This window comes from Arctopsyche grandis, chromosome 12, assembly GCF_051622035.1.
Source record: "Arctopsyche grandis isolate Sample6627 chromosome 12, ASM5162203v2, whole genome shotgun sequence".
NCBI classification, from domain to species: Eukaryota; Metazoa; Arthropoda; class Insecta; order Trichoptera; family Hydropsychidae; genus Arctopsyche; species Arctopsyche grandis.
In genome coordinates, this window is record NC_135366.1 from 4,288,971 (window position 1) to 4,305,872 (window position 16,902).

A 16,902-nucleotide genomic window follows, 5' to 3' on the forward strand; every position below is an offset into this window, starting at 1 on the left:
TGAGATTAGTTTTTAAATTTCTACATTGAAACATTAATAGTAGTTGACTTATGATATTTATTTATTTTACATACATATGTATATACAAATATACCAGGAAGGCTTAACAGGTAAACCCCAAATGCGCCTTCCTGGTCCACATAATTATTACATAGATACATGTAAATCTAAACAATATCTGACATCAATCGTCAGATATTATATCGTATTAATACGATAACTAACGATGGATAACTTTCATGTAACAATACGAATTTTTATATTCGATAAACAACCACAGAGACATCTATGGTGAGCAATATGGCAAAACCTAAGATATAACAATAAAGTTTCACAACAGAAAATAGGGAAGGAAACGCCAATTTTACAGGAATCATTTCAATGAAAATCAGAAAAATTGGCAAATTCTGATAAGAAACGATCGACCTTGACAAATCAAGGTCTGGCCAATAGCGAGACTTAGCGGGAATCGAACTCCTAACATCGAGTACCAGATAATTCAACATTCACCACTAGACCACGCTACTGGTTGTTAAAGTTGTGAAATCATTTTTGTAACTGTGCACTATTTAATGCATTGTATTTGTGTAGTTTCGAAATTATCTCCAGAGTAAAATTTTTCGCATTTGAATAAAGTTTTAGGGAAAAGCTTAAAATAATCAGTTTTATTCGCATTTCAATGAAAACATGTAATAATATTTGTACGTACTACATATAGCCTAATACATATATAATTTTAATTAAATTTAGAACATTTCCAATGCGATCGCGTGTATATTTTTCGCAATGAGATGTAATTATCTTAACATTTCTTTTTTTTTAAATCCAAAATATAACTCACAATTTTAGAAGTAAATTGTGCAAATTATCAACAGTAAAAACTCATTGAATTCTTTCGAATTACTTGCAAATAATCCACTTTTATTATATTATACACGTACGAGAAATAACTAGTTTTGAATACGTCTATTCATGCTATCCAGCAATTTACGGCGACAGCACACAACAGCAGCTCACGTAAACGATAATTTCTATTCATACTATACGACAAAGCACGTTTCGACACGTTCAGTTACATTAGTCTTAGCCGAGTGCAAGGTAAAATCGGCTTTAATTACAAAGTGCGACGATAGGTATCGTCGTGTCAGTATTGGCAGAATGTATTGTGACGTTTTTTAAAATATTAAAATACGCACTGACGCTATGACGTCACATCGTGTGTGAATATTTCCACAGTGGCCAAAGAAAGTCAGTTTTGCTCGATACGTTACGGTGACATTTACTGCTGTATAGTATGAATAGATACTGTCGGGTACTGCTGTAACTTGCTTTTAGCGCCGTCACAAATCCGATAGATACATAAACAATACAAACACGAAAAAAAAAAAAAAAAATATATATATATATATATATTTATTAAAAACAGGTCAAATGTATAAGAAAAATCCGATAGAACACAGTAATGATAACATAAGAATCGTTTATTAACTTTTAAAGTGTACTTTTATTGTATTCATACATTTTTGAAACCTGAATAACAAGAATAGACATTTAAATATAATTAAATGTCCTTTATTTAAAATAATATCGAAGGACCAACACAAACTCAAAAGTACACTTTCAGAATAAATAAACGATTCTAATTTTATCATTACTGTGTTCTATCGGATTTTTCTTATACATTTGATCTATTTTTAAGATTTGTATTACTTGTTTTTGTATTTATTTTCTTGCTTATAATTTTTTTCTATGTATATATGGGTTGCGCGATTTTGTCGCCACGCTATTTTGGTTTGCGCGATTTTGTCTGGACATCCGGATGGTCATAATTGGATATTTGTGAATACAAATCGATTGTTTACTTTGAAAATTTGACAATTCTTTTTTATCTGAAATATATGTACTTAGTACTCTTTGGCTTCGAAAAATTTCTACCGCAAATTGCGCTAGTTATAATAAGCGAAAATATTTTTCAAATACATTTGATTATTATTTCAAAAGTGACAATAATCATTTGCTATGTTTTTTTTTGTTTAAGTATGCGTTGCGCGATTTTGTCGCCGTGCTATGAATTTTATTCATTTTATATGAATTTTTTCATTTAAAACGAGTAGACCTTTACGGGTAGAAATCATCATCTGAGTTGTTCTTATTTTGTAGAAAAGTTTTGATTTTTTTTGAGTTCCTAGTAAGTGCAAGTCTTTTGGTGAGTGTTTCATAGTCTATTTTTTATTTTAAGAATTTTTGAAATGCTTATAATAATACAAAAAACACATCTGAATCTTAGCCTATTATAAGGAATGAAATAAAAGTTGTGCGTCCGAAGCTCGGTTCAGTGATTACGCGTAATGCGGTCGTAATCTAAGAGGTGATTTGGCACGTTTGGAAAAAAAGGGTTAAAAGAGAGTCAAGGATAGAGCAAAACGCTTCAAGCTTTCGAGAGCTCAATATCAAAGTCGAGAGGCGTCAAAAAGCTCGTACGAAAAAAAAGCACTAGTGCTATTATATTGCAAAGAGAGAGGGAGCTCAGAATCACTCGAGACTTGATGGCACTATTGTAAGTACTTTGCGCGACTTACGGTATACATATGTATATGCGGGTTTTTATTTATGTATTAATTTTAATTTAGGTGGAATTAATATAAAATATTGTGTTTGGGTATCTTTAAGAAAAGTCTTGCCATAATCAAATCTGATTTTTAATTAATATTTTAAAGCTGGATTTTTTCTTAAATGAGGCTTATCTTATTGTAATGGAGGGGAAGTGGGCATCCATCATATATGTACATATGTATATAATGTCGCTATTCTGTTTGTCTGTAAGAGAGCGCTCGCCGTACTATAATAGTCGTTTTGTTTTGATATACATATGTACATCACAGCTAAACCACTGCCAAAACGTATACGAAGATAAAATAAGAAAAGAAAAAAACTTCTATATATACTGATCGCTACTAATGTTTCCTCTAGGCTGAGAATTTACCGCCATCTATTGGAAATTTATTTAATTAATTAATTACTTAATTATTTTTCTATCGGTGTTTTAGATTGTCTATATGTAGTTAGGTAGGTACTTTTTACCATTTATTCCATATTAAATAATTAAATATCAATATATTTAAAAGGTATTTGAAAAAAATTCGACCGCGTATGGATCGAACCAAGGGCCGGCGCATTTCTTTTCATTTTTTTTTATTAACTTAATATGCCAACACCCATGCGATGATATTTCATCGGGTACAACACTAGTCATACTTACATATATATAATATTGCTATTTTGTGTGTCTGTCTGAGGTAACGCTCGCCGTGCTATAACAATCGTTTCGATTCGACATGCATATGTACGTCACAGCTAAACCACTGCAAAAACGTATACGAAGATATAATAACAAAAGAAAAAAACTTTTTTATATACTATTTGTTACCAATGTTTCCTCTTGGAAAATAGAAGGCCGTTAGTCGTTGAGCGTTTACCGCCATCTATTGAAAATTTATTTAATCAATTAATTCATTTTTCTCTTGGTATTTTATATTGGTTCGATGTACACACATATGTAGTAGGTAATTAGTTTTTAACACTTTTTTTAAATTAAATATAAAATAAAATAAAATATATTTAACAGGTATTTGAAAAAAATTCGAAAGCGTGCGAATCGAACGCAGAACCGACACATTTCTTTTAATTTAATATGCCAACACCCATGCGATGATATTTCATCGGGTACAATACTAGTTTATGTAGATTATTAGCAAGAATATTTTTGAGATTAGAATGTGAGTAACAAAAAAATATTCTCTTTATGCAATAACTTTGCGTGAATCATATCGTGATAAATGTATCGCACAATAGGAAGCCGGATATGGAGGTTTTCGTTCGACGTAACTTTCGAGACGTCACGTACGACGTTTTGGAGTTTGGCCAAACGGAAAACTGTATACAATGGGAATGCTTCAATTATTATTGTTGTTGCAACAACTCGCCGAACTAATGGTGTCGTAAAAACTGTCGAATATATATTTCAAGTGTTCGTTCACTGATTATTTATAGTCGGCTTAGGCGCAGGAAGTATATATTTGTATATGTATGTAAGTCGGATTTTTTTTTTAATTACGAAACCGACCAATATGCAATGCGAAACTGAAACGAAATGTATTTGTTCGTCGCGGGTCAAGTGAGGGTTAATGCAATAGCATGTATATTTAATTAATTTGATTTTTTTTTTGGTATTGTTGATTAAAATGTTTCAAAGGATATGCGGTTGATTTATATATTTGTGACCGCAAATTTCGGTCGGGCTTATCTCGTCGACGTTTCGGCTTTGATTATACGATTTTGTGGTTTAGTTTGAATGCCATCGAAGTTTGTTGAATACCATACCATGCAAGTTTTGAAAACAGTTTTCTAATCAAATGAGCGTAATCGATATTGCTCGGTTTTTACAACGGAAAAGTTTACACGAAAGTGTTGGTTTGACCGCATTATTTACAAGTGCGGTTTGATCCCGCATTTACTCGAATTGCCAAGTTTAAAGTCGACATCAGCAAATTGGACATAATGTTGAAAGCGTGAATTTAATTCCAGAATGTACTCGGAGATTGTATGTATGTAATAATGTGGAGAAAATTTGAAATGTTTTCTGATTTGTGTATGTATGTATGTAAATGTTTCTCGCGTTGATGTTAAAGTATTGCATAATATTTGAATTAAAATTTGTTTTTATTCCGTTGTATGTATTATGGGAACGGATTTTCTCGCGTCTTCTGTCGGTTGAAATTAGATTTGAAAAGTTTAGATTGAAAAATCTATTGTTTTTCATTTCCTTTGTGTGAAGTTTTTTTTTATATCTGCGGTGACTTATTTACTATTTAAATGGATACGCGGTGATGGAACGTTCAAAAGAAAATATTCTTACGTTAAATCTATCGCTTCAACAATAGAATGGAAATGTTAGAGAGGGTCTTCAGTATGGTTTGATATATTATAAAAAATAATTTATTACGAAAGTGTGTTGTATTGACATTTGTAGTAAAATTTCGAGTGCGTTAAAAATAATTTTAGCATGCTCATGTGAAGTTTAAACGAAGATTTTTACTTTATCTATGTGCGTAACAATAGATGAAGTTTTTTGATCATGCAAAAATTCAAACTTGAGATTTTGACTGATTCGAACTAGAAATCGATCATTGATCACGTTTTCATGATCTAGAAAAAATGTGTGTGTGTGGATGTCTGTGTGTCAGTGTATTTTGGGGATTTTTTGAACACCACTATTCCCATCGAACTCAAACTTAGTATTGGTTACTGAAATTCTTATTGATACGACGTTATTTTTTTCAAATTTTTAAGTTGACCGGAAATGGTACCTCTCCTTATAGGTGTCCACTTTTTTAAAGTTTTTGAATTCAATTATCTCCCAAACCGCTTATTAAATCGGACTAAACACTTTGTATATTTAATAGAAATTATAAATTTTAAGCCCTTATATTTTTTAAATATTGGTTGCTAAACCGGAAGTAGTATTTTTACTCTAGAGATTCGGTTTTTTATGTTTTTCTCGGAAACCTTTTGGTTTATTGAACTGAAATTTCATATCCAGAAGTTTAAGTTTAATACTAAGTTATGCTTAAAAATTGGTAGGCATCCGTCAACCGGAAGTAGTAGTTTATTTTTCTTAAATTACTCTTAAGAGGGCTGGACAGCAGCGCCTTGTCCATACAAACGTACTATACTTCTCCCTACCTCAATTATGGCACTAGAGAAATTATTTTTAATATGCTTTGGATATCCACCATTGGGGTGCATCTATCGTTTTATTTTTTTGATTAATTAATTTTTATAGGAGATAGGAGCCGCCAAACATCTATAAAATCGCCTCTTTTTTACACCCACGAAAAGAGTCTAGCGTGGTTATTTAACGGTCGATTTAAAAAAAAATACGATATCTTTCTCATACCGATGATGAAATTTTTTTTTAAATTGGTCTAGTTTTGGAGGAGAAAATAACACGTTTTATCTGGTCGAAGCGCAACTGTCGCATTCACTCAATATATATATTGATATATATATATATATATATATATATTGTCGCATTCACTCAATATATATATTGATATATATATATATATATATATATATATATATATATATATATATATATATATATATATATATATATATATATATATATATATATATATATATATATATATATATATATATATATATATATATATATATTGTCGCATTCACTCAATATATACATACACTCAATATATATATCGAAGAAAGGAACGGTAACAAAATTAAGGTTTCGGGTGTACAGCCCTCTTAAGAAACAAAAATAAAAACACTTTTTTAAACTTACTGGAGCGGAGACTAATCAATCTTTACTAAATTCAAATATGACAATATTTTTTGTTGGCTTGTTCTCGTTTAAGAGATATTTATTTATTATTTAAGTTTTAGTTTGGATCATTGTGGTATTACAGGAGATGAGAAAAATAAAAATATATACAGAAAAAAACATTACATTTATACATAATCATAAAAAACAATAGCAGATATAGTAAAAATATCAAATAATAAGAAATATAAATATATATGGGCGATAAAAAAACGTGTAATTTTTACAGATCTTTCACTTAGATGTTTTGTTAATTGTTAAATTTGATTATATATACATACATATGTATGAGATAGCGTTTTTCGTCGTGTTTTATGATTGTTTTAATTAAAATTTTGAATTTTATCACATAAAATATCTTCGTTTCTACGAATTCTTATTATTTGAGTCAGGTTTTCATTTATAAAACTGACCTGAACTGAAATGAACTGAAGTTTACAAATTCGTTACAGAGTTTGCTACAAAAAGTTAAGTCAGATTAATGTAGTTGGTTAACTTTATTAATATTTTATTGTTAAGTATATCATATATGAGATCGTTATAAGTGATAATATAACATAATTTCGTTGCTTTTATCCGGAAAAAAAAAATATCGGTAGTTAGCGAGAGATAACAAACTTTTGTTTCTGTTCTCACTTTATCGTCACTTTCAAAGTTTGTTTTGGCGTTACTTTTTTTTTCGCCTCAAGTTTGCCGAGCAAACTTATTTACCGAATTCGGTCACTAATACAGGAGCCGCCACTTTCCGATGATTTATCGTTTCCGAAATGGCGAGTCGTGCCTTAAATATTTCGCACATATTAAATTGGGACCTTTTGAACTCTCGGGGCGACCCTCGCGGCCAGAGCGATGGGGATTTTCGCTCTCGCAGCATTCGCATTTCGGAAAGTCGAAACGTTTTCGACGAATTTCAATAACGTTGTTTTAGGCATTCTTATTGCAAGCACGCTCTCGTCTCTACGACCAAACTACCCATGGTAATTTTTTTTTCCACCAAAAGGGCCTAACCTGTTCGATGGCGTAACTAGCGCCCCCGTATTTGGGATGGCACTTTATTTTATGTGTTTGTGTATATATTTTTTCAATTTATTCACAGTCGCCGGTGTGAAAGTTGTGCCCCTTTTTAGATTAATTAGTCGATTGCGTATTTTTATTCTTACTACTTTTCTCTGTAACTCATTCGTTATCTATCATTAAAAAATGCTCCAAGGGAAGTTTTAATGAAGGTTTCTTTTTTGCTTTCCTCTCTTTTTTTTATTTTTCTCATCAGACGTATTTTCATTAAAGTATATTATTAAAATTGGATAGTTTCAGTAATGACGCCTATATAAATATGTATGTAAATAATTGAAAGCAGATTTTATTTAAAAACTAGCTGAGCCCGGCATGCGTTGCAACGCCAGAATAACGCATACAATTCCCGTTCCCGTACCTTATCCCGTTCCCGTTCCTGTTCTCGTTCCCGTTCCCGGTCCCATTTGTCGGAAAAACGCAGGTAGCGAACACGTTGGTTGCGACGTGAAAACATTTGAAAATATAGCGTTGCAATGACACCCACTTCCGTTTTTCCCCCTTTTTTTTCACAGTAATCTTCCCGGACATGCATACAACAAATCCTGAAAGTTCCATCGTAATGGGTTCAGTGGCAAAGGAGCCTATTTGAGACACACACACAAAAAATTAAGTTTTATATATATATATACATAGATATAATATACTAGTTGTTTTACCCGGCTTCGCCCAGTATTTGTAATATAACCAGCTTAAACATGGCGAATCTAATAGTAAATATTCATTTGTTTTTTTATTAAATTTATTTGAATCGAAAAAGAAATATCGAATCTTCGTCATAGAAACTTCGATTTGTTTTCGATGTTACCCACCAACATTACTGTTATTTTATTACAACATGTCTCTTTCAAAATTATATATTAGATAATTTATCGAATTCTTATTGGTGGATGAATCTCCTCCATTTTTTAATAGATCTGGTGTAGCTCAGGGGTCCACTTTAGGGTCCTTTCTATTTACCATTCTTATAAATAACATCTATAGAGTTTTATCCAATGCATCATGTCTCTTGTTTGCTGACGATGTCAAATTATTTGTTTATGACAAGGATGAGAGGCAAGCCTCTCAAAACGTTGTCTTGGAGTTCAGTTCTATTTTAGGTCTAGAACTTAGTATATTCCGTCTTACCTACGTAAGTTGATTCATATGATGAATTACATTCCAACTAGTCGAAATACATGTATTACAATTGAAAATACACCTTTACTATAAGTTGGGACCAGGTAAGATGGAGTGGTTAGGTTTTCGTGAAAACGTCATTCGACTAGTAAATTGAGTTGGAAAGTCACATTTTTATTATGAACACATTCTTAGAGTTACCGCAATATGGTACTCATTACTTTATTTCGCAATTATCAAGCAAATATTAACGCATTATTGAATTATTTTAAAGCATTCGTAAAAACACCAGCTGGAACTGTCAAAACTCAACTGACAATATTACAACTGGCGGACATTGCTGGAGGTGTATTTGCGCTTGTAGAGATATAATTAATAGTTGAATTGCATTCGAATATGAATGACCTAAAACGCCAGTTGGAATATATTAAAACTGAAAATACACTTCGACTGAAAGATACATATGTTAATTTAGTTTTAAGCTTCATGTTTTTGATTTGGTAATAAATTGGGTTCCGTACTTTTATAGGATATTTGGTTCATTAAGTACCTATACATATAAATATGAATGCATATTTCTTTTGATTTCAAAATATAGACTCATTTTAATACTTTGTAGCACAATTTATAGTTAATATAATAAATAAGTAATATAAAACGACAAGTTTTAAGAATATATTTATATGGGAAAATACATGAAAACATCTAATAGTATTGTGAATTTTAATTGTTAAAATGCTGAAAATATGCGTCTCTAATTAGAAAAAATGTGATATGAACTATAATAAGAAATTTATTCGATTGAAGTCATTCGAAGAGCTTTTCTCTTATTAATTTTCAATTTATTATATTTTTTATTATATACAAGATTCTATTTTTCTCTTCTCATTCCCCATTCCACTATCGTTAGTCGACGCAGTCTAAATATAACGAATACCCAAGAACTTGTTAGTATTTCAGGAAATCCAATCAATCAATAAACATGCATTAATTTTATTTAGGTGCTTCTACTAAGCGGAATATTACTAGTTTTTCCACGAATTCAATAAAATAAACAACTAAACAACAACAAAAATACGTACTTCAGAATTGTAATTTCACCGATGGTAAAAATAGAAAACCCATCTCGGGACAGTCAAGATATACATATATGTACATATTCTAGTGAGTGTTTGACGTAATAGAGTGTATATACATATGTATGTACACACATATTTGTATACAAATATCCATACGATATTCCAATTTTGTTCGAATTGAATGCCGTTTTTCAGTAATTCTAGTATATTGTGTAATATAAATAAAATTTGAGAGGAATTTTCTCAGAATACATTCGTGACTGAGGGCACTCGCGTCGATTGCTGATTTGATTTGTTTTTTTTTTTTTTAAATATTTTCTGGTTATTTTATTTATCTTTTTACGTAGCTTACCACTAATCTTCAATGTAATCTTTGCTTTTTTAACCCAAAAAACGTCAAACAACCGATTGTTATTCATTTACCACTTTTCTATTGTATGTATTTCTTTTCTTTCACTTTTCCTTTTGCATCTCACCGCTTTTATTTTGCATATCTACATACATACATACATATATATATATTCAAATTTAAATGTATATATATTTTTTTCTCAACTAATCTAAAACTATATTATTATTATTAAAAAAATAGATTATTTGTTATTTAAATATGCTATGTGATTTTATCACAATATGTTCGAGCAATTTACCATTTTAATCCATGAATATGTGTTGAATTAGAAAGTGTGTGATTTTTTATATTTTACGAATGTGGGAAAAATTGTGTTTTTTTTACGTGAACTTATATTATATTCCGCTTTGAAATGTTATTATATTAGCGTAGTAATAAAAAATGAAAATACGCGGTCGTATTTTAAAATTTACGCAATTTCTACGTCAAAAGTAACAAAATATGATTTACTGCACTTTTTTATGAGAAGCGAGAGCGTAAACCGAATGCGAAAATATGTATTTATATTTATATATATATATTTTTTGATTAATTAAAAAGTTTTGATTGGTTTACGTATTTTTTAATGCACAGAAATGATTTATGAATGTATAAACAGGATGAGGGTTTATTTATTGTTGTAATTATAATGTGTAGGTACTAAATTTGCTCAGTTTTTCTTGTTTTGTTAATTTTGATTTGAGTAGTTCTATTGTTGTAACGGTGGGCGTCCCGACACTTCTATATATAGCGAGGAATAAACACCTGTTATAGCGTGTAAATAGAATCCAAGGAACGTATAACGAGATAAATTGGACGATGTTGACGCTTTGCTAAGGTTTCGTAGGTAAACTGTGTACAGATCCAAACACATTTTGCAATGTGTGTATATTAATTGCAAACCGCGAGAAAATGTATGCTCGGCACATCACAGCACGGAAAACACTAGTTCTGTTCATACTATACAGCACCACTCGTTTACGGCACGTTCATGCTTGTATTGGACGAATGCAAGGCAAAACCAATACAAAGTGTGACGATACGGTTGATGCTGTTTCGGTACGTCACTTATACATTACGGAACATATGAATGTGTCTATATTTATTTATTTTATTTATTTATTTTTTACATATATACCAGGAAGGCCTTTCATTTAAAAACATATTTTTGAGCCTTCATTAAATTAATGTGCTATATAAATTTTTTCAACTATTTAAGTCTGTAATACATATATAAATAAAAAATCGACCATATATTTATTTTACATTTCACACTAAAGAAGTGAAACTCACCTATCTACATACACGCCAGATAAGTAACACGTTAGGTTTGTGAGGTAATTTTTAAGTATTATGAGTAGAAATTTCAATCTAATGTGTGACATTTCGTAAAAAATTTAACCGCATAATCAAATTCAGTCTATCGTGCGTTAAAAACATTGCCAACCATGTTTTTCTGCTTGTATCTTGCTTTGTATGGTATCTTGCTTTGTATGGTAATGGAGAGGTCTAGTAATAAGATCATGTCGTGACTTTTTTTTTATTACAATTTTATATCAGGAAGGCCTTACAGGTAAACCCCAAATACACATTCCTGGCCAATTATAAACAATGCAGCATTTTTTTATTATACAAGTCGCTGAATTACGAGACACTGAAAAACTCGCAAATTAACCAGACAACTTGCTTTGTATGGTAATGGAGAGGTCTAGTAATAAGATCATGTCGTGACTTTTTTTTTATTACAATTTTATATCAGGAAGGCCTTACAGGTAAACCCCAAATACACATTCCTGGCCAATTATAAACAATGCAGCATTTTTTTATTATACAAGTCGCTGAATTACGAGACACTGAAAAACTCGCAAATTAACCAGACATCTATGAATTGTAAAAACATTATATTGTACATTAATCAATCTAAAATAGTGGTGACATAGTAGGTAGGAAGGATATTTAGCCAATTTTACCGGGAACCGTTTCAACAATGAAATCAGAAAAAATTGGCAAACTCTGATAGGAAACGATCGACCTGGAGTCACAAATATCTAAGTCTGATCAACAGCACTACGGATATACTCATAAAAATTCTTTGCAATCGAGGTCAGCTCATGGGATCGAACCCGGCGCCTCTCGGTGTTAAGCAGAAGCTTAACGACCGAGCTATGTTGCTGGTTACATATATATAATATATTAAAGATTGCTGTATATGTGCAGTTGCTGACTTTAGCTTTGCCAGTACAAATTAATCTTATCGCTTTAATAATTACATTAATGCGATAAGATTAATTAATTAATTACAAATCGAGCATAGGCACTGAGGTACTGCAGTACCGTAACCAATCCGATTTTTGCATGGAGGAACTACAGACCCACATTATAATTTTCCGCGAGTGGTTACTACGTACTAATATAACATTTGTAGACCACCATTTGGTGGTTGTACCACCTGCCCGCAAGGTTCTTTATCGGACGGCTTCTATTCCAAGAGCTAACTGACTTTGTACCGGAATCGTTGCTGCCGTGCCTGAATGTGATATTTTCTACCTCGGTGAGTGCGGGTCAATTTTTTTTTAATTTGGTTTAATATTTTCAAATGAAAGTAATTTTTTCTTGATTGACGAGAAACGGACGCCTTCAATCTGTCACAAACGGAAAAAGAATTATTCCGTGGAATTATTCCAACAAAGAGGCGTCCTTCCAAACAAAATGGTTTGTCTCATCGGTTACGAGATGTAGCTCTACCATGGTATGCGTGTTTCCTTATATTATGGAAAGTTCACGTGTCGAAATAAGGTTAGGTTAGATTGTTTCCTGGAATTGCGGAAAGTGCCCGTGTTGAAGGTTAAGGTTAGGTAGGTTAGATTTGTAGCAACTGAAGAAAAATAGTTTTGAATGAAAATATTATATCAAACAAAAAAAAAATTTGACCCGCGTTAACACGATATTACCGATTAATTTGTCTGGTAGCCTGCGCTCATCATTATTTTCACAATTGGATATTATGTATTAGTGAGTTTTGATCTTCTACAGGTTTTCGGCTCCAAATTTAATGTTTTTCATTTCATTTCAAACTAAATATTGAATAAACTGGATAGTTTGAACAAACATAATTGAATAAAAAAACTGGATAGTTTTTGTATTCAAAATTTATTTTCATGTTTACATGTAATCATTAATTACATGTAAACATGTTTATATGTAATTCTTGCTGCCGCGTCTTCTCATTTGCACTCTTCACTGTACATATTGTATTTATTATCTAATATTTTATTTATTATCTACTAGTTGTTTTACCCGGCTTCGCTCAGTATTTGTAATATAAACAGCTTAAATATGGCGAATCTAAGAGTGAATATTAATTTTTTGTTTATTAAATTTACTTGAATCGAAAAAAAATAATATTCAATCAACCGAATCGTCGAATCATAGAAACTGACCTGTTTTCGATTCACAACCAAAAATACATAGTCTATTTCGAATTATATATATTAGATATATAATTTATATGGGTGATGGGAATTGCAGTATTCTCCCTATCGTCTGGAATAACAGTTATTATTATTATTATTATGATATTTACATATAATCATTATTATAAAAAACACTTTATAAAATTTATTAAAAAGACAATTAAATTGTTTGATTCAATTTTTGAAATATTTAATTTGGAATGAAAAATATTTAATTTCAAATGAATAATATTTATTTTGAAATGAACATTATTGAATTTTATTTGTAAAATATTAAATTTGGAGTGAAAAACCTGTACATATTATCCAGTTGGGCCTCACGGGGGTGTTTTGTATTCACGGCTGGCTCTTGGACATACATATATGTATATATGTACATATTTTGGTGCTGAATGTTGATGCAAGACATTCCCAATTTTTCTACTTGCATATATTTAACCATTGATATATATTTTGTGACTACTAACAGCTACATATGTTATGGTATTTTTTCTTGATTATTGTTGTATGGAGATATGTATACGTACAATATATAAATATGCGCCTGTTTAAAAGTGTCTCACATTAAGTTGACAATTTTTATTATCTCGACAGGTCCAGCCTGCCGGAAAAATGGCATAAACGTGAAGCATGCTGTAATAACCGGCTGCAAGACAAGGTTAGTGACGTCCACTTTACCACTCTACCCATATCTTTGCATGCGTAAAATATGTATGTATTTTAAATACGTACGAAGAAATTTTTTTTTTATTATTAACAACGTTTAGGCGAGGATACGTGTGTGAATTGTGATTTATTTCCGAAGCTGAAAAAGCATGTGTTTTACATCAGAATGTCAGAATGCGGGCCGGCTTAAACTCAGGCGTGCATATAAAATAAATCAGCTGATTGTTTTGTATACACATATGTATATACATATATAATTTTTTCCTCTTAGAAAGGTCAAAAATGTTGTGCCCACTATTCTGTCCACACCCCTGAACGTATCAAGCCGAAAAATTATATTTGTATTTTTTATATACTAACTTTGAGCTGATAAGGTTTTGGTCAGAATTCGTAAACCGGAAGTAGTATTTTTTTTTAAAACAATATTTCATTATTTTATTTTGACCTTTTAAATTATCATAATCTTTCTGATATTTATTGTGTATAATAAATATAGTGATTTTAAGTAATAAAAAAAAATTGAACAAAATCTGACAACCGGAAGTTGAACTTTTGTCTTGTGCAAGTTTCAGTACATTTGCGCTCAATTTGTATGGAAAATGCTGTCTTATGTAGCTATTAGTATTTCATAATGCTACGGGTATGTGTGAATGTGTCTGTACGGTTCAATATAGAATTTCGTTTTGTGACTTTTTTGTATACGTGTTTGGGAATTTTGATTGATTTGGGATTTGATAACCATCCAAATCTTGCCATGCTTTAGAAATCATCGAGAAAGTTGAATATATTTGATTCAGGCTGGAATATGAACCCACAACCTTTCTAGCCATTTTTAAGGTCACCACTTGTATTTTCCGAATAGTAGTTTTCCATCCACGCTGTAGCATAAGCATGTACGTATATATTTATATAGGAAAGATCTACTTTTCACGTGTTCATCAAGAGTGAAATATTTATGCAATAAAATAGCTTCGGGTGCGTTGCGTTGCGAGTCGTCTCAATCGGCGGTCGGTGTTACCATAAATCAGTGTTGCCATAAATCACTCGTTAATCAAATTATAATGTTCATGGGATGTACGTGTGTATGTGTAGGTATGTATGTACATATATCTGTATACGTGCATATTTCTATATGTGTACAAAAGAGTCATTGACGTTGAATTGGATGATTGCGAAAGTGCTCTGTTCGGATTTGTCGCGTATCTGTGTCTTTTTTATTTACACGGTCGTGCGGTTTTGTGCAGTTATTGATATTGTAAGGTATATTTTTCGTATGTATGGTATTTGGTCATTTATAAGGTTGATTTGATGGGTGTATTTGATTCATTTCATTGTATAATATATGGTTCGGTGACTAGTTTGCATATCGTCCTCTCGCACACATCACTCAAATCTCGATCATATGTATATATTCTGCTGGTTACCATTTAATAATGACCTAGATTAGACGGTAGTTGGTTTTGATAGTCTGTATTTTGAATTAATCGATTTTTAAACTTTCAACCAACCGAGCAGCGATGGGCAATTTGACTAGTGTCTACAATATGTATTATACATATATGCGTATATAATATTTTTATTTTTATTTTTTATTTAATTTACACCAAGAAGGCCTAACAGGTAAACCCAATGCGCCTACCTGGCCAAAGACAATTATATAAACATATATGAACACCATCCATATATACACAAATACTTACACGTATACACAAATACACATACATACATACATAAATATAAAAATACACATATACATATACATACATATATATACATATACACATACACATACAATACATACATCCATATACATACAAAAATATATAAAGAAAGATAAAACCAACATACATACACATTATGCTAAATAATAAAATTACAAAATAAAAACAACATGTGTAAATATGAAATTTATTTCGTTGGATCTCTTCGTATATACTAAATCGTCACCAAATCATAATTCTCAATGGTTTTAGATCATCACTTAGACATATTCCTTCCGGTGTCCCACAAGGGTCGCATTTAGGTCCCTTATTCTTTTTACTCTATATTAATGATATCTCATACATCTTCAAACATTCCTTTATACTTCTTTACGCTGATGATTTAAAAATTTACAAACCTATATATACCATAGACGATTGTCATAAGATACAAGAAGATCTAGATAGATTCTCTATATATTGTTTAAATAATGATCTTTTTATTAATCTAGAAAAATGCTCTATTTTAAATTTCACTAGAAATAAGTCAATTATTACTAATCAATATCAATTAAATCATTCAATCCTTAACACGTCATCTTCTATTAAGGATCTTGGTGTAATACTCAATAATAAACTAGATTTCTCTGAACATATTTCTTTTATTACTAACAAAGCATTTAAATCTCTTGGATTCCTACTCCGCTCAACAAAACCCTTTAATGATCCTTATGTACTAAAATTACTTTATTTTTCCTTTGTAAGGTCTCACCTTGAATTTGCCTCAATTATCTGGTCACCTTTTTATTTATCCCATATTAATTGTATTGAGAAAGTTCAACTTAAATTTATTAAATCCTTACGCTACCTTTTTCCTACCTATACCCATTCTACTGTTTCCGACATTTTAAAAATCCTTTCTTTTAACAATCTTTCTGTCAGGCGACGACATTCTGATGCTATATTCTTCTTTAAGCTCATAAATGGTTTTCTTGAT

The 16,902-nt window shown here is 30.9% G+C and overlaps 1 protein-coding gene across 8 annotated transcripts in view; it reads left to right on the forward strand.

Moving 5' to 3' along the window:
- Positions 1-16,902, forward strand: part of Dh31-R (Diuretic hormone 31 Receptor) — a 220,007-nt gene that overhangs the window by 30,986 nt on the left and 172,119 nt on the right. For 6 of the 8 annotated variants that reach the window (XM_077443479.1, XM_077443476.1, XM_077443482.1 and 3 more), the window contains one exon: positions 14,134-14,197. The exons of the other annotated variants lie outside the window; for them this stretch is intronic. The gene's annotated coding sequence lies outside the window, so the exon portion shown is untranslated. The remainder of the gene's footprint in view (positions 1-14,133; positions 14,198-16,902) is intronic. 8 annotated transcript variants of the gene reach the window in all.